Raw genomic sequence first — 16875 nt, forward strand, 5'->3', positions numbered from 1 at the left:
CCTCAATTTTGGGAAAATAACCTAAGTGAAGAAAATGCTGCTCATTTAATAATGACCAATCACTGTAGAAGCTGGAGCAATCATGAGTCAATAATCAAGATTGATGCTTTGTATGTGTTACTGATTTTATATCGCAAATAACAAGCATATGAACTCTGGTATGTGGGGAGGGTTTCACCGGACGGAGTAACGTTTGAGTGTATGTATGTGTTTGTGTATGTGTATGTGTGTTTGTATGTGTGTTCATTTAAAGTGTCCTTGCTTTTCTATCTGTCCATTTAATAGTTTCATTATTTCATTTCATTTCATTTCCAACAAAAGTATACAGTACCGTGTAACATTTGCACATACATACGAAATCAATGCGGTTTATTTTTATGATAATGAAAACATAGTTTAAGAGAATACAACAGGCTAACTGTGACTTATTGCATCTAAGAAAAGTTGTTGGAAATGGATGATTATTTCGCTTGTTATGATTCTGCAATCTTTTCAAGGACCTTACAAAAATATATGCTATACGTTATATGATTATCTTCAATATGAGGGTTCTTCAGCATACTTTTTCATTCACTTAATTTTGATTAGATTTCATTCTTTATTCTTGATAATGATATCTTGAATGCAAAGAAGGCCAAAAATATTACATCTGAACATTTCTTTGTTAAATTCATGTAACATATTGGAAGTCTATGACCATGCGGATGACAATTAAGACGTCAACTTCTGATCCTTTCTATCTCATGCTTGGAGATTGAAAAGAAAGATAAAGAAATAGAGGCAAAAAAACATAAACCTACGAAATATCACCTTGACTCTTGCTTTTGTTAATGAAGCGAAGATTGATTTCAGATTAGGTCTTAATGTTAACAGCTTTCTCTCTCTTTGGCCGTGTATATGACTGTACGTGAAATGCCTGTCTAGGTGAATTATCTTAAGGGGGATAACAGACGTTTTTTTTGGAGACGGGCAAAAAAGGCGGCCATATTTCCCTCCCCCGGACTCGCCAGAGGCAGCGAAGAGTATGCGTCTCGGCCCGGCAACCTGTCGACGGCGTGTCTAACTAATTTGCATGGATGAGGTGCTGACAGATAACAACAACAGAAGGGAATCACAATCTTCCAGATTTCATGACGTCAGCGAAATCTGCTGGGCCGAGGGGGCTGGCAAGGCGCAGACACTGTCACCGCGCGTTACGTTGCTCTTACTGCACAAACCACCTGTTTCGTGACGTCACAATCAAACCGGCGTCCTTCCTCGATTACACTCATTTCGTTCTTAAAGTTATAACCAAACGTTTTCGACACGCTGGCTGATTACTTCAAACCATGTATGGGGCTACGGTAGCTCTTTATGTTCAAACAAACTCGCATGCAAAAAATCTCATTGCAGAATCAAATTCTTGAAAGATTGTCTCTATAGCTTGGAACTCGTACAAGATTATGACGAACATCGATTCGTAATCTTTATTTTCGTGATCAACGGTATGATTTTGAACAACATGACAGCTTAACATACACGATATGAGAACTAAATTTGAAGAACTGAAGAACTGAGTGAAATTATTTACAATCATTTTGGAAGGAAACGTGAATATATAACATGACCAGCTATGATTATAGCCAGATGTTTCTATCGAGTACAATATCCTTTAAGTGAGAATTTCTGTTTGCCACTGAAAACGCGGTACATCTAAAGAGTTGTTTTTTTTTTTTTTCTTGATACAAAATAAAAACGTTTTATAATTCTGTCATGATTGAAAGAACCAACAAAACGCCTCATGAGACCATTCGTCCTCTATTGCTAAATGCACTTATGTGCGCATACACACGCACGCACGCACACACACACACACACACACACACATACAAAACCGTACACCCACTAATCTGTGAGGTACATCTTCATGTCTTTCTATTCTGTATACATGACATTGTATACCCCCACAAGCTCGAGGGAATCGAACCATCTTTAGTTCTGTATGGTTCCCTTTACCAAACAATTATAGTCTAGTGTGTCAGAACACACACACACACACACACAAACACACACACGCACGCACACACATGCGTACACTTGCATGTAAGCCTTCGACAGCATTTGGTCTTTGATGTTGTCTGCCCTGTTGAGTTCAGTGACAGCTTGGCTCTTCCTTTCTTCCCCTTGGTACGCCACACTCGCCTCACACCCACCACTGTGATGTCGACTATACACACGCACGCCGCGCCTGTGCATCCGTGAAATGGGGGAGCGTGTTTCGCGCGGCGACCTCAGCTCCCCTGAAAATGCCTGCATCCGACGTAAGCCTAAACGCCAAGGGACTGTAGTTCCCTGCAGCAAGAGTGTAATTCTGATTCTCTGATTCCGAAATCTGAATTGCTCCCAAAAGTATCCCACGAAATACTTGTGATTTAATCTTCACCTATTACGTTTGTCTCCTCTTTTCCGATGGCGTCACAGACGCCACTTCGCGTGCATGCACCCTAAAATGCTTGCAACAGATTCACGTCAGTTTATGGTTACATGTGGTTAAATACTGCCGCTTATGAATGTGCCAATTTCATAAATATTCTCTTTTTATGAACGATGGAAAGAGTTGATCTACACAACATGAATGTCAATAATGAAAATAATGACAGGTAATAGCTAGTATGTCATTCTTAATTCGTCATTCATTATGCGTTTTAATGAATCGAACGTCATTATTGGTATCTATAAATCGTCTGTATTTCATACATGTACTGCTTGTGGCAATTTTTGAAGATGCTGAAAATACACCAAAACTATCGAAAACAGTCTAACTATATCCATGAATATATACATTATACAAATACCAGGTAGTGTGAAATAAGCAGTTATTATATAAATGGCGTATTATTCGATAACTTTGTGCAGTCACAGTTGGATATGTATAATCAGCATATTCACATATAACTTTGAATTTATGACGGTGGCAACACATCTCTTTCTGAAAAAAAAAATGTATTCATATCTTAAGGAGTCATTACCTAATTATTGTAAGAGAATTAGCAAATACACCTACAAGATTAAAACAAAACAAAACAAAACAAAACACGATGGAAAAAAGTGTAGAAGATTATTCCAGTGGATTCAATGCTATAAGGCCACCAAAATCAAATATTATGACCATAATGGCACTGTTACTGTTATGCATGATTGTGTATTTGTTACAGATGATTTTTTTTTCTATTTTTATATGTGACAGATAAGCTTATTTTGGGGACTATTCATATCTTCACCTTTAATAGGTGTGTATAACATGGCTCATTCCGTGCAAGTGTGAATTTATGGTCATTTTTCACAACATACCATGATTATATACACTGGCTCCATGTTAAGAAAGTCAAAAGGTATCATAGGGAAGGAGGGATCACGTGTAAAATACATCTCATAAAAGATCTGTGTTCTGGTATTGTGGGTATACAGCGCATAGGTCCAAAATTACATTACCAAATGCACCGCAAGGGTTTAACACTTTCCACGTTTTCTCCGGACTCAAAGTCGGGCATCTGTCCGCAACGTCTGCCCCTACAGGTCCACTGCCATCTGTTATCTGTATGAGACATCTGTATATGTCTCATAATAGTTGGCTCCTTAACATACACGGTCCTTGCAGTTTGATGACATCGTAAATTATGATATCAATCATGATGTCATAACTTTACGACTGAGTGACAATCGCCACTAGACGTGTAATTCAAACGTCAGAGAGAAACGTCTTGTGCTGACCTATGTGACCTTTGATAAAGTGGCTGAGAGTAACAAATAGGCCAACTATATTTTATGTAAGAAAACTGATTCCGAAGGATGACCACATCGGATCCCTGTCTTCGCTGGTATCTCACTAGAGTACTTGCAATGTTTTACTTATTCATCCTTTGCGATATAATAGGAGGCCCTCCCGCATCCGTAAAATCACCAAATTCACTAAACGTGTAGGACAGCGTACACTCTGAGAGCAGTCATCCTTGAAATTGGATGCGTGGACCATCCCACAGAGATCGAGAGAACCAGAAACAAAAATAACGACAAGAAGAGCAGAGCAACTCTAAAACACAAACCGTCATCCGCTGAGCTGTGGGTGTCACGGGAACGTGGACGAAAAATACACTCGGAGGTGTACTTTGCATACACTGTTCAAGAAGTCTATGAAATTGGACCAGCTTTGTACTATCCATGCTTTCTTTCTTGCGCAGCTATGAGTCACTGCATAAAGTTTCTACAAGACATGCTAGTCACTTCTGTTTCAATCTGACCAACATTTGCAAGAATGTTCCTTATAGTGTAGTGTTCCTTGCACACGTATAACTATCGAATACTCGACCCTTGACCTCTAATCTAAATCAGTCAAGGTTTGTACATGGTTGGTCTTCTTTAAACCACAATGTACCCAGCCGTAGCTTTCAGCGACAAAACTCGGTTACAAGCAAAAGAGCCAACCAAGCTCCTTGTGCACTTTTTGGGCTGCCGTCTAGAGGCATCCAACTTTCACGTCAGATTATCCCATTACAAATTAGCTGGATTAGAGAAACGCGGGGAGTCGGTCAAGGCTCAGACACTGGGCTGTTGACGACAACTTTCACTGGCATTTCATTAGCGCACAAAGCCCGCGGCAACCTTAGCACTATAGCACACATCGTGACCCACGCGCGCACAACAGACACAGACACACACACACATGCACATATGTATGTATGTATGTATGTATATATATATATATATATATACACACAAGTGCGAGTGCAAACTTAATGTGAAGTGTAAGGTATCAAAATCAATATGAGCCATTTGCGCATTGCTTTTTTGCTTTGGAAAATGGATCACTTTGTGACAGCCAAAAATCCCCTTACTTTTAGAAAGGATGCATTTATTTTACTTTCCGCCTGATTTATAACAACAGCAACGAAATAGAACCATTGTTGACATCAACTGCTTTCAGTGCTTGTATACCATTTTTCATGGGGGGGGGGGGGAAGGGAGGAGGGGGATACAACCCTACAAGTAAAGGTCAAAAGCAGGTCTACCACTAGACATATGGAACATTCAACATGCTGTGTGCTTGTTGAAACGTAAAGCACAATCTATGCATGAGATGAGATATGATCCAATTTCCCTTTAGTGAGTGACGTTGCCGACATCCCTCTTTATTGGTATCGCTAATTACGATTTATCGTTGATATGATTGTAAAACCGGACAATGGCCACTCCTATTTATTGTTAGCATCTTTCCATTAATAATGTTAGTATTATTTCATCCGATCCTTCATTCTTATCATTAGGCCTACATGAAGCCAAAATGTGCTGATATTAGGTGGCCGACCAGTGAATGTGTTTATCATTATTTTTTTTTTGTCGTTTTCGATATAGCATGATATCTTTTTTTCATCACATAGTATTCATCATGTAGACATGATCATAATCTAACTTTAGTTAATACACAACCATGAATACGATATGTTTTTATGTACATGGTTTTGCACAATAGTCAATTGACATTCATTGTTTATTTTTTTTTCCGTGCTGAGTCAGCTCCATGACGAGATTAAAGCAATTCACACGCCAGATAGGATTGCCTTTAGTTTTTCATGAGTCTTCCGCTGACCCACGAGAAACACCATTTTCAAAATTGTGCGACGTCGCTAAGGAATATTATGGCAAAGGTGGTAGTTCTTTTACATTGTTTTGTATCATTATCATTATCATTATTATTATTATTATTATTATTATTATTATTATTATTATCATCATCATCATCACTATTATTGTTGTTGTTATTATTATTATTATTATTATCATTATTATCCTTATTATCATTATTATTGTTGTAGTTGTTGTTTATTTGGCATTTCAACATAAAATACAAACTGAAAATCATATTACATGATATAAAGAATGTGGTAATCCTAGATGCATACCGCTGGTTGCCAGGGGAGGAAATGGCAGACTTAATCACCGAGGCTCGAAACCTTCCTCCCCGACCAGTGCATGCACCCAGAATTAACATCAGCTATAACAATATAAAACAGCTCCAAACAATATCAAATTATACAATATTTCTCAAAAGAAATATGCACTTCAAATACTACTAGTAATAAAGGCAAATGAAACCAAAACTATCACTGAATGTGATTTTGTTTTGTTTTTGTCAGGAGAAGTGGGAGAAAAGAGGCTTAAGATTTAGCATTCATGTCGATAGATCGATGGTACTGAGACAGATGTTAATGAGTACAGGTGTGACTGAAAACTCAGACAGAGAGAGAGAGAGAGAGAGGGGGGGGGGGGTGGAGAGGGAGAGACAGAGAGGAGAGAGAACTGGGAATACGTAACATGCGATGCACTGGATACCAGGCAAAAAGAAATGTTTATCGTCAAAGGCAAGCTACCTGTGCTGCCCTTTAATAACACGGCATGATGGCGGGCTCGAGGGCTCAAGTTTTGTCTCTCGAATTTATGCCCATATACCCCTTTCATCGGCGGTATGGTTGTTCTCCGCATACATGCTATTTGAATAACAGGGATGGACTATATTTGTGATATTCGGATACAAACATACACACACACAGAAACACACACACACACACACACAGACAAACGCTCATACTAAGGCGCGGCATATACAACCTTTACATGCAGAGAGACAGAAAAAAAAAACATGTTTGTCTTTCATGGTCTATGAATAACCTATTCTACTTGCTGTAGGCGCACACCTCTTCATGGCTGGAATGGCTGGCAATGCAGCAGAAAAAAACAAGGAGTACCGTTTAGAAACTAGATCAGTGATAACAAATAGAAAGGAAAACACATGAAGATGCAGATGAGTATGACCCATAAAAAGCTCTATTGTGCAGTGAATGCGCTCTATTTTCGGAGCTACGGAGAAACAGAAGTGGCGACTCTCTACTCAATGAAATATTATGGTAAAGGCAAAGCGAGATTCTTATCGCAGAGCGAAGCAGAGCTTTACATTCTTAAAACATGATAGAGACGACAACAATTTTCAGACGAGCCGCACCTCACACAAATATAGATTCTCTATTTCTTTACCTCTCCCATCTCTATAATGTTCTTCTACTGTCTCGTCTGAAATGAAGGAGAGACGCATAGAAACCCAAAATCAAACAAACGGTCTTGAGTAATATACAATACACCATATAAATTCATCGGTAGAAATTCACACTGGCATCGCTCCACATGCAAAACAATATGTATTATACGAATATTGAAGCCGTTATATTTGCCTCTTTTTGTTTTCTGCATGAAGTCGAGCTTAATCACCTGGATTTTCAAAGAGCAAGAATAAAGAGGAGTTATCAAAACCTAAATACAAAGAGAAATCAGTGTAGATCAACCGTTTTTATTGTGTCGGGAGTACACACTTGTATGTGATAGCGGCACTCTCCTTGCATATTTCATATACCTGTATACATTCATGTGTCATCGCTTGTCCACTATGGTGTCTTGCACTTTAGCACAAGTGCACTGGTATAAAAACACAAAACATCACTAAAACATCCTTTCATGATAGTAAAGTGAAACGGATTATGATGCCGACTAATGTAAACGCACTCAACAGGTTAGTAATCATTGTTAAGGCGGAATTTACCCCAAGTATAATCACAGACTGAATAAATGCAGCAATATTAGTAGAACACATCAGTGATAACGTTTGAGGAAAATCGGTCAATCCGCTGAAAAGTTACTAATTTTTAAATCTCGGTTCCGCCATCGTTGGTTGAGAAGACTTCAACAGTTCCTGATGTAACGCCAGGATATAAAGATTATGAAGATAATGCCAAAGAGATTTATTTTTAAATGAAAAATACATATTCCCTCGAGTTGTTACTGACATGATGTCAAGGCTAATTATTCCCCCTGCCTTCTGAGAGAGACCGGTTAAGTGCTCTTTAATTAAAGGTAAATGAACGTGTTATAAATTCTATTTAGATTTTTTTTTTCAATATTGTTGTCCTACATTGACATCATGAACTGTTGTAGTTTTATTATCCAGCGACGACAATACATGGATTTAACCAAAAGTTAAAGGTTTACTATGTACAAATATTTATGCATACATTGAATCCACGTATCTATATTATATTGGGCAAATTCCCCTGATAATGTTTATCTCTACATTCGCTATAATCAAACCCAGTGCTTTTATAGTGTGATCAAAAAAAAAAGAACAGCAACGATTTGTGGTATGATGAAGTTTTTGCAATAATAGAAAAAAAAATGATGAAATGATATATGAATCAATTTAAAATCGAAGAAATTAAATTTCCATGCCGTTATCAAAATCATAAACACTGCTTACACATCCCCCCTCTCTCTCTCCCTCTCTATCTCTCTTTGTATATATATATATAAAAATGTGTGTTCATGTATCTATTTACCCCTCCAATTGACTGTTTGTATACATAGATGATCTTACATAAAATGAAACACGCATGCACGCATACCTGTGTCTGTGTGTGTGTTTATAATCATAATGATAAGCAAGCACGCGCTTTCCGATGTCCTTCAACCTGCCAAACTGCTTCTACAAATTCTACTACCAATTCCCTCGTCCCCACCACGTTGAGATACTTGTCGCACTTGTGCCCCTATTTAGATCGCTTCACTTTATTTAGAACATTTTATACCACTTTATTTTGCGTCTCTGGTTCATGTCATCCATCACATGCGTTTACATAAATACAAGGCTGTGCTTGTAATGCGTTTAAAAATAAATTCTCCCACACAATTTCAGTGAGATTCTAATATTGGACGTGAAATGTGCCTCGCTACAATTGACCCTAATGACATGCGTCCGCACAGAGATCAAATAATGGGCGGCTCTATCCCTCTGGCTGCTGGCGGAGTGATATATTTTCAAGTGCAAGACTGCAATCTTAACGGAGACATCGTTTTCCAGGTTTATTTATGGACATTCCTACATGCGAGCGGCCACGAACTTGCGGCCTCAGCCTAATTGCCGAGTAAATCACGCCTTCATCTATCATTACTGACTGGCGAGACCTGTTCGGAATACATCGCGGGTGCTATATATGGGGAGATGTGTTAGTCAATTCGTATTCAGTTATGCCAGTCATAAATTGTTCCGTTCAGCATGGACATTATCCGGTCATTAAACGTGTACTTTGTAACACTTACCTATTTTCCGAGTAAATATTTGCTCACTGATGCCTGCGTGGGAAGGCTAAAGTACTCTCCCCACTCCCGTTAGTTCTGTTAGCAAAGGGAATATTTGTTGTGGGCTTTACGAAGGTCTAGAAAAAATGTGCGAACTTCTGCAAATATCATATCATATTTGTATTCATCAAATATAATGCAATTTGATAAATCAGCAAATATGGGCGATGTGCCAACGCATCTAATCGTCTGTTGAGCGTGAAGACTCCTTCGTGATTCAGAAAATGGCAATGCTCTCTACCTTATAGCCTTTACGCAAGACGCTTTCAGTTACTCCTCTCACTGAAAAGTTTATGCTCCGAAGGAAATATATACACAGTAAATCCTAAGAGCGGTGTACAAACCGTTAGTGAGAAGGGAGCTAGCGCACTGAGAGAAGACTGACTTGGGCGCACTGATCACTATAGGAAATATATTTCCCATAGAGATCAGTGCTCGGGCGCCGCGATTCCCTCGTAGAAAATGTAGAATTAGGCTATGAGTCCCGTGTAACTCATGACGTAAATTATGCCCAAAGATGTAACGATACCTCTTCCACCCTCAGATGGCAGAGTTCATATACAACCACATGTTTCTCTTTCTCCCTTTTCCCGATTTTCTTCATTTCCCCGCTGCGATTGCCTTGTCTCGTATACGAGCAAGCACACCTGGAAAAATCAATTCATTTCCTTCAGTCCCAGCTATATATTCCTGTGTCCTTTTACTTCACTGTGTTAATTCAGCAGGCCTATCAAATTGAAAATGCTATATCAATAGCAAAAGTAACTTTTAGTAATTTTAGTTGTCTATCTTTCTCCCATACGTTCTTTGCGGCAGGTACAAAGACTCGAGCATTACACTTCTCGGGTCTCAATGTGATGATGCTATATGTTCTTCATACGTGGCTATTGCCTTATTCTTTTCGAAGACACACTCATATGAAATTAAACTAACTTCTGTGCAGGAGGCTACTCTTATCCCCTCTTTGTGCTGCCGTGGATGCAATCCCGTGACTGTCTTGATTTCTTTCACACTTTAGCTCCTTTTGGCCATAGTGCGCAAGATAAAGTTACAGGCTGTGACATTATTAAAGCAATATGAGCCAAATCTGGCGCCAAAGAGACATGAAGATCTCAAACCTTATCGAGAGACCGAAATCATATGCATAAGTTGACCTTAAACCTTGTTTCATGCAGGAAAAAAAAAAACCATTGAGATAATGTGGCATAAGGGCTTTGATCTGGATTGCTTTGGAAAACATTTGGTCTGCAGGCAATAGCATCTCTAGTGTTTAGATGTATATGCAAAAACAAAAATATCAGATGTACCCAGGAAACTGTTTTTAAAGTTCGTCTTCAATTTGCAATGACACTTCTTATAAAACATCTCTGTCACCCTTCCTGAAAATTCATGTACGTCATTATGCTTGCTTGTGTGTGCGTGATATAGTGTGTGGTATGTGTGTGTTTTTGTCAGGGGGGGGGGGGGTTGTATGCATGGTCTTTTGCAATTGTCAATTCCAAAATCAGTTTAGCCCTAGGAAATCACTTGACTCGGAAAGTATGGACTTAAAAAGATATAGCGTAAAATGATATCCATGCGAAGTGCATTAGAATTTAATTCAGTGAAGGAAAAATAAATAGCCTAAAAAAAGCGTGACATATTTCACGAAAGGGCTCACCCCATCTCGATATTATGCTGATATACCCATTATTTTTGCTATGACATCGTGATACATAGTGAATTAATTATAAATGATTTCCAAGGTGTCGAGAGAATACTGCAAAATTAGCATTAGATAGTGTAATTTCAGCATTTTAATCTGACCTTTAACCTCATGACCAGACCCAAAACTTCCGAAGAGAATATTGTCAGGAAATACATGAAGATGTACTAAGTGTCATGAAGATACCTTGAACAATTTCCAATATATGCAGACCAAAGTGAAATTTTAGCATTTTCACTTGACTTTTGAACTTTAACTATTGACCCTTTGGTCCAAAACTTTTCCTAAAGAGTCCCAATCTGGTAAAACATGTATACACCAAGCCTCACGAAGAAATACCTTCAGGTATTACAGAGATATTGGGGAAATCTGGCGACGCTGTGTGGCTGAAGCATAATAAGAATAACCTCTTCAAATACATGCCACACCTGACGATTGTTTAACATCTAACGAAGATGTGTCGGCTTCACATTGTGAAGCAGCTCATGGACTGTTTCGCGGCGAATGTTTTCGAATCTTTCTGAGCGTAAACATGATAAAGAGTGGAGACGAGTCTAAAATCAGCCATATTGGCAAGCTTGTCGGCAGTCTGAAACCAAATCTTTGCCGACGTGGACATACTCTGCCCGCTGTTTATAAATGACCGTCTAAACTAACGAGCCCTTGGGAATCACACATCTCGAGTTCAAATAGACTGAAGCCACGCGATATTTGCCCCGTCTGGCCTTCTTGTTAAGGTAAGTATGGCGGGCGAGCGTCGCGGGGCCAGTCGGTATGACATTCTCATTAACATTACGAAAATTCCCTGCTCTAGCCGTCTCTCTTTGCATTGTTGAAGCATTCCATCCTCTTGAAAAAATGATGAGAACAGGCCCAATTCTAATCATTAACACATCCGCTATGTGTATGACGAGTAATTACCGCCTCATTTATCTGTCTGGAGCAGGAATTTTCCACAATTTGTACTGTTTGGCATGCCGAAATTGGAGCTCCGTTTGAGAATCGATTGCTTTGGCTCTCTCAACGCACGAACCACCACCTTCTCGCGCTTGTTTGTAACGCGCGTTCCGTAGTCGCGCACCTTATACTGACAGAGGGGGCAGAATTGACGGAATATGTTCTCGACTGTGTTTGGTATATCTACCTCCTCCGAGGTGCCCAATTATACGAACAATGATGTTCTCTGACCACCTGCAAGGTAACGCTGTACGCATCCCTGTTTTCCTGCCCTATTTTCAAGTGTTTTCTTGACGTGTTTAACTTGTTTTTAACGATTGATTGAGGTCAATTTATGCCATTTATTCGGCAAATAAAACTCAAAAACATATCATTTTGGGGTTTACGATGTAGAGAATAACCACACAGCTTCTGAGTGTAAACACAAAAACATCATAGTGACGTTTAAATGTGGAGAATAACCACACAGTTTCTGGGTGTAAACTGATTTAGAAGAACTCGTTGCACAACAAAATACATGTAAAGGAGAGAGACAGAGAGAGATAGGGACGGGATTGTTTTACACGATACTTGCATACGAGAGTTGAGAGTTTAACGTGACCAAAGGTAGAGTTGAAAGCAACTGAAAGGCCAAAATGAAATGAATAACTATACTCAGTGGAGCGGAGTTTCCAGCCGGGTAACCCAGGGCACACCGGGTCAGAGGGGAAGGCACGAGCAACAGAATATTACGAAGTTTAACAGGAGCATAACCTGACGTCATCAGCGTCAGAGTGCAACGGTTAAATAAAAGAAGAAGAATCTATCTGCGAAAGTCATGGTATCAGGATCAGCTCTGGCAGTGAAGAATGTTGTTTGTGGAATGAAATTGGTTACAAGCAAGAAGTATATGTAAGGACATCAAATATATCTTCTGCAGAGTCTCGTTTCTAGCAACAGACCTCACCACTCACAGGATTAATCATAGTATTGTTATCGTTGCTGTTGTTATTTATACTGTATACTTCTCTTGAGACCTACGATAAACTGAAAGCATGGTCATTTGTAATAATAACTCTATAGGCCATTCATGTCGTCACGTAAGGTAGAACGGCGTGAGGTTATTGCTCCTATGACTCTGCGTTGAGGATTCCAGAGTACTTTCAAAATAAACATGATAAAGATCACGTCTATTTTACAGTAGAGCTCCATGAGTTTAACAATATGGATTGACCCATGATGTGAGAATCACCTTCCAGGGTATGATTTATACTCCACCTCTGTTCATATGAGAAGACAGAAGAATAACGGAGATAGATAGATAGATAGATAGATAGATAGATAGGTTGTTTGATTGATTGATTGATTAAATTGATTGAGAAAGAGGAAGGGGACCGAGTATGTAAAAACAGAATAACACATGGCAGAGTCCCACATTTATGGACCAGCCTGATAGATATTACAGATATACATGAATAGCATTCAATTTTATTCTCGCGGATCTTGCATAGAAAGGTGACGAAGGCCTGCACAAGATGAATGATCGTTGATCGACCTTTGAAGCGAGTCGGTGTAACTGTTGCACTAAAACATTCACCATAAAAATCAATTGTCCTAAAAAGGAACTCTTCCATCATACAATTTCATGCAAACACGGCAAGCAGTCGCTTTGCAATGAGGTGCCGCAGTCATGTAAATCAACAAGGACAGCGAATCAATAGTGTAGATGTTCTTTGAGTGCAATAAACTGGAGATGTTATCCAACTTTCTCTCCAATCTCCTGCATCGTTCTTGTGAGGGGGGGGGGGGGGGTAAACTAAAGAAGACAACAGGACAAGATACTGCAGCTGCTAGTGAGGTCATTGTCATGATTGTTACGTGCCCGGATGGATCCAACAACTGGCCATTTTGCAGGTATCCCGGCGAAAGTAAACGATTTCTGAGCGCCTGGTCTTTAATCGACAAACTCCTCTTAACCTGACGAGTTCTGCTTCATGCATGCCTCACGCAGCTTATTGGAGGGACTAAAGTCTTCGAAATACGGGTCAGAAGCTTTCGTTATTATTAAAAGTGATCATGATGTGAGCAGTGAATAACCGAGTGGACAATTTGTGACCGACGGAAACTGTCACTCCCATCCCTGGCCCGAGGATTGTTACACTCAACCTGTCTTTCATTTCGGGCGAAAATCATTCGAGAGCGCACCTGAGAAAGACGCCAGCGTTCAGGCCGTCCCTGGCAGCTCCTTTAAAAGTTTCAAAAAGTTTTGTGGGAAAAGGGAAGGTGAGGCACACGATGATAAATATTTACATCGAGACTCGCAATGCTTGCGGCGCTGGCCGTCGCCATGGAAACGATGACGTCAAACCGAGAGCGATCGCGGCAAAACTTCCAGTGATGGAATGGAAGTGTGTTCCGTTTTCTGAGCCACGTTATCAATCTCGTTCGGCTGCCGATACAAGGTGGTTCATACAAAAAGGCCTTCCTTTTTTACTGTTATTTTTTTTACTGCTCGTAACAAGATGTGGCGTTTGCCTGGCTGGTATATAGCACACGGCGAGATGTATCCCCGGTTGTTTATATGGGGCGGTAGAGTCCACAAGGACTTTATAGAGCATACAGGATCTTCCTGCACTGACAATCAGCATGAAATCATGGCTTTCTACAGAATATAGGCCCACATGGCGTGAAATGTGGCAAAACAAAGAACCAAAATATCACGGGAGTGCATGCAGTGAAGGTTAAGAGGTAGGGGTCACTTTGGCAGGGGTAAAGGGTTGTCATGTTTTAATAACATTAAACAAACGTTAATGAGTACTGTGTATTGAGGGTAAGGGGCACTATACTCATGTGTGTGTAATCTTTCTTCTTCTTCTTTTTTTTTTTTTTGGGGGGGGGGGAGGTATTTTGTAAACACTGGTACATAATTGTCGGCAGCAATGATGATCTGGCCAAAAACATTGTGCTGATAGCACTACCCATAGTCATAGTGCTGCGGCAATGGAATTACATGATTGGGAAGCTTGCTGACTTTAACAACTGTATGATTACCCTATATGCATACAGAAGGAAAATACTGAATATGTTACCTCCCCCCCCCCCAAAAAAAAAAGCATTCATTGGGACAATTTTCAGAGCATTATGTGGTAACGGGTTTGCACAGGTTTTCTTAGGACAAGCTTTGCTGGGACAGCCTGCGCAATGAGTCGGTCAGTAATAAGGTGGTAACTGACAGGAGGACAACGGGTCGGGCTCCGGCTTGTTAGACGGACGGGGACTCAATTTCATTTCTCTCATTCATTATGCATGATAAAAGGGGGGTTCTCCGTTCCGCCACGTCTCGGTAAAGGCCTCGTAACCTGACTGCAGGGTGTCGAACCCCCCGTGACATGACGTACGAACTCAATAATGAATACGTGGGACGATTTGATGGAGTGCGCAGCAGACGACACGGTGCGTCGCGCCGCGGCCTAGACATAGACCATGTCACGGATGGCTGTAATGAATTGGATTGTTACGCGTCACGTGATAAATCGCAGGCCTTTGATATCGCGTGGGTTAAAACTGGCGAGGGCTTTGGATGGCAGGATTTTCTTTATCTGTTTTTTCTGTCGTTCGCATGGGCTGTATGTTATGCAATTTCGTCAGTGTCCTAATCTGAAACTCTACTATCAATTGCTAATTACTGGAAGTATTAAACCGCTGTAATTGTGAGTCGTATGTGCTTTTTTCACGTAAACGAGATCATTTGTTAAGTAAGTTTGCGCTGCATGCTTCTTGATTAATCTAACTTCCCTTTCATGCCACACTAGACGTCATTCTATGTGGTCGAACAAAGCAATTCGAACTGAGGGCCGTAAAACATGGACTGATAGTGATGGTCAAAGATTACAAGGAAAACAGAGCGTGCTTGAGGTTTGACGAACTGGTGTTTTTGCAATCAACGTACAGCTGTATAGTATCAGCATTGACTTGTATTTCGCCACCGAGTAGTATGCAATAACTATTATCAACCCTTTTTTTACACTGTCAACTGCAACAGCAACAGCAACAGCAACAGCAACAAGAACAAGATCAAGAACAAGAACACAAACGATGAAAACAGTGGTATACTTTCCCCTATTTAAAACATGGTTATAGAATTGACAAAACCATGCCCTTCACTATAGGCCTACAGAGAGAAATTAAAAGGTCCTGTTACCATTGGGAGCAGTGATATAAAAATGTTCGAGATATCACATTTGATGCAGATGTGTAGGTCAGTTGTATCACAAAATTCCCTACCTATTTGAGTGACTATAACGACATGTCGAATGCATACAGCAATTCGTACTTACCTATAAGCTTTTAAAAGTTTGAATTTAATAAACCCCATGTGTCATTTTTTTTCCCATTTCTGTTTTATGGTGAAACTAGCCTCAACATTAGACCCTATAACGCTTCTCGGATAAATAAAGCTTTGCGTATATCACCGTAATACGTGTCTGCTCACAAAACGAGCTAACTCCATCTGTGCTAATAATATATTTGTCATTAAAGCTGCTAAAGAATTCAAGGAAACTGATAAGGAAATATGGGATTTTTAATCATAACTTAAAGAATATTCCCTGTATTGTTACAAGTGAAGTACCACTGGAAATGTTTTATTTTGGACTGACCCTTAAAATGTTTTAAAATGGCGTTTAACCATTTGCAGTGAAACTCTTCACAGCGATGATAATTGTCAGTCTGAAATCATTCAGCAAACTCTCATGAATAAGTAGCCCTAGCTCTATGAATGAAAGTGACATTATCAAAGTGGCTGGACGATTTTTTTTTTCTTCTCTTTATTGCTCCATAGTGCCGATTCTTTTTTTGTCGGTGGAAAGTCGTAAACTGGAGCTGTTTGCAGAAAATAGAAGGTTCTCCAAAAGAATTCTTGAAGCGGAGATAACGAAGCGGCTGGATCGATCGAAAGGGAACCATTAGCATTTCATTGAATACAACTAGATCGTAGAACAGCGGGAAATAATAGTCGTTCG

General features: G+C 39.8%; 1 protein-coding gene across 1 annotated transcript in view; it reads right to left on the reverse strand.

Moving 5' to 3' along the window:
* LOC139735962 (synaptotagmin-17-like) overlaps positions 1-16875 on the reverse strand; it is a 65828-nt gene that overhangs the window by 22925 nt on the left and 26028 nt on the right. The gene's annotated exons all lie outside the window — the stretch shown is intronic.

The sequence above is a fragment of the Diadema antillarum genome, unplaced genomic scaffold, assembly GCF_040938485.1.
Source record: "Diadema antillarum isolate AM-2024a unplaced genomic scaffold, OU_Dant_1.0 seq00000615_RagTag, whole genome shotgun sequence".
NCBI lineage: Eukaryota > Metazoa > Echinodermata > Echinoidea > Diadematoida > Diadematidae > Diadema > Diadema antillarum.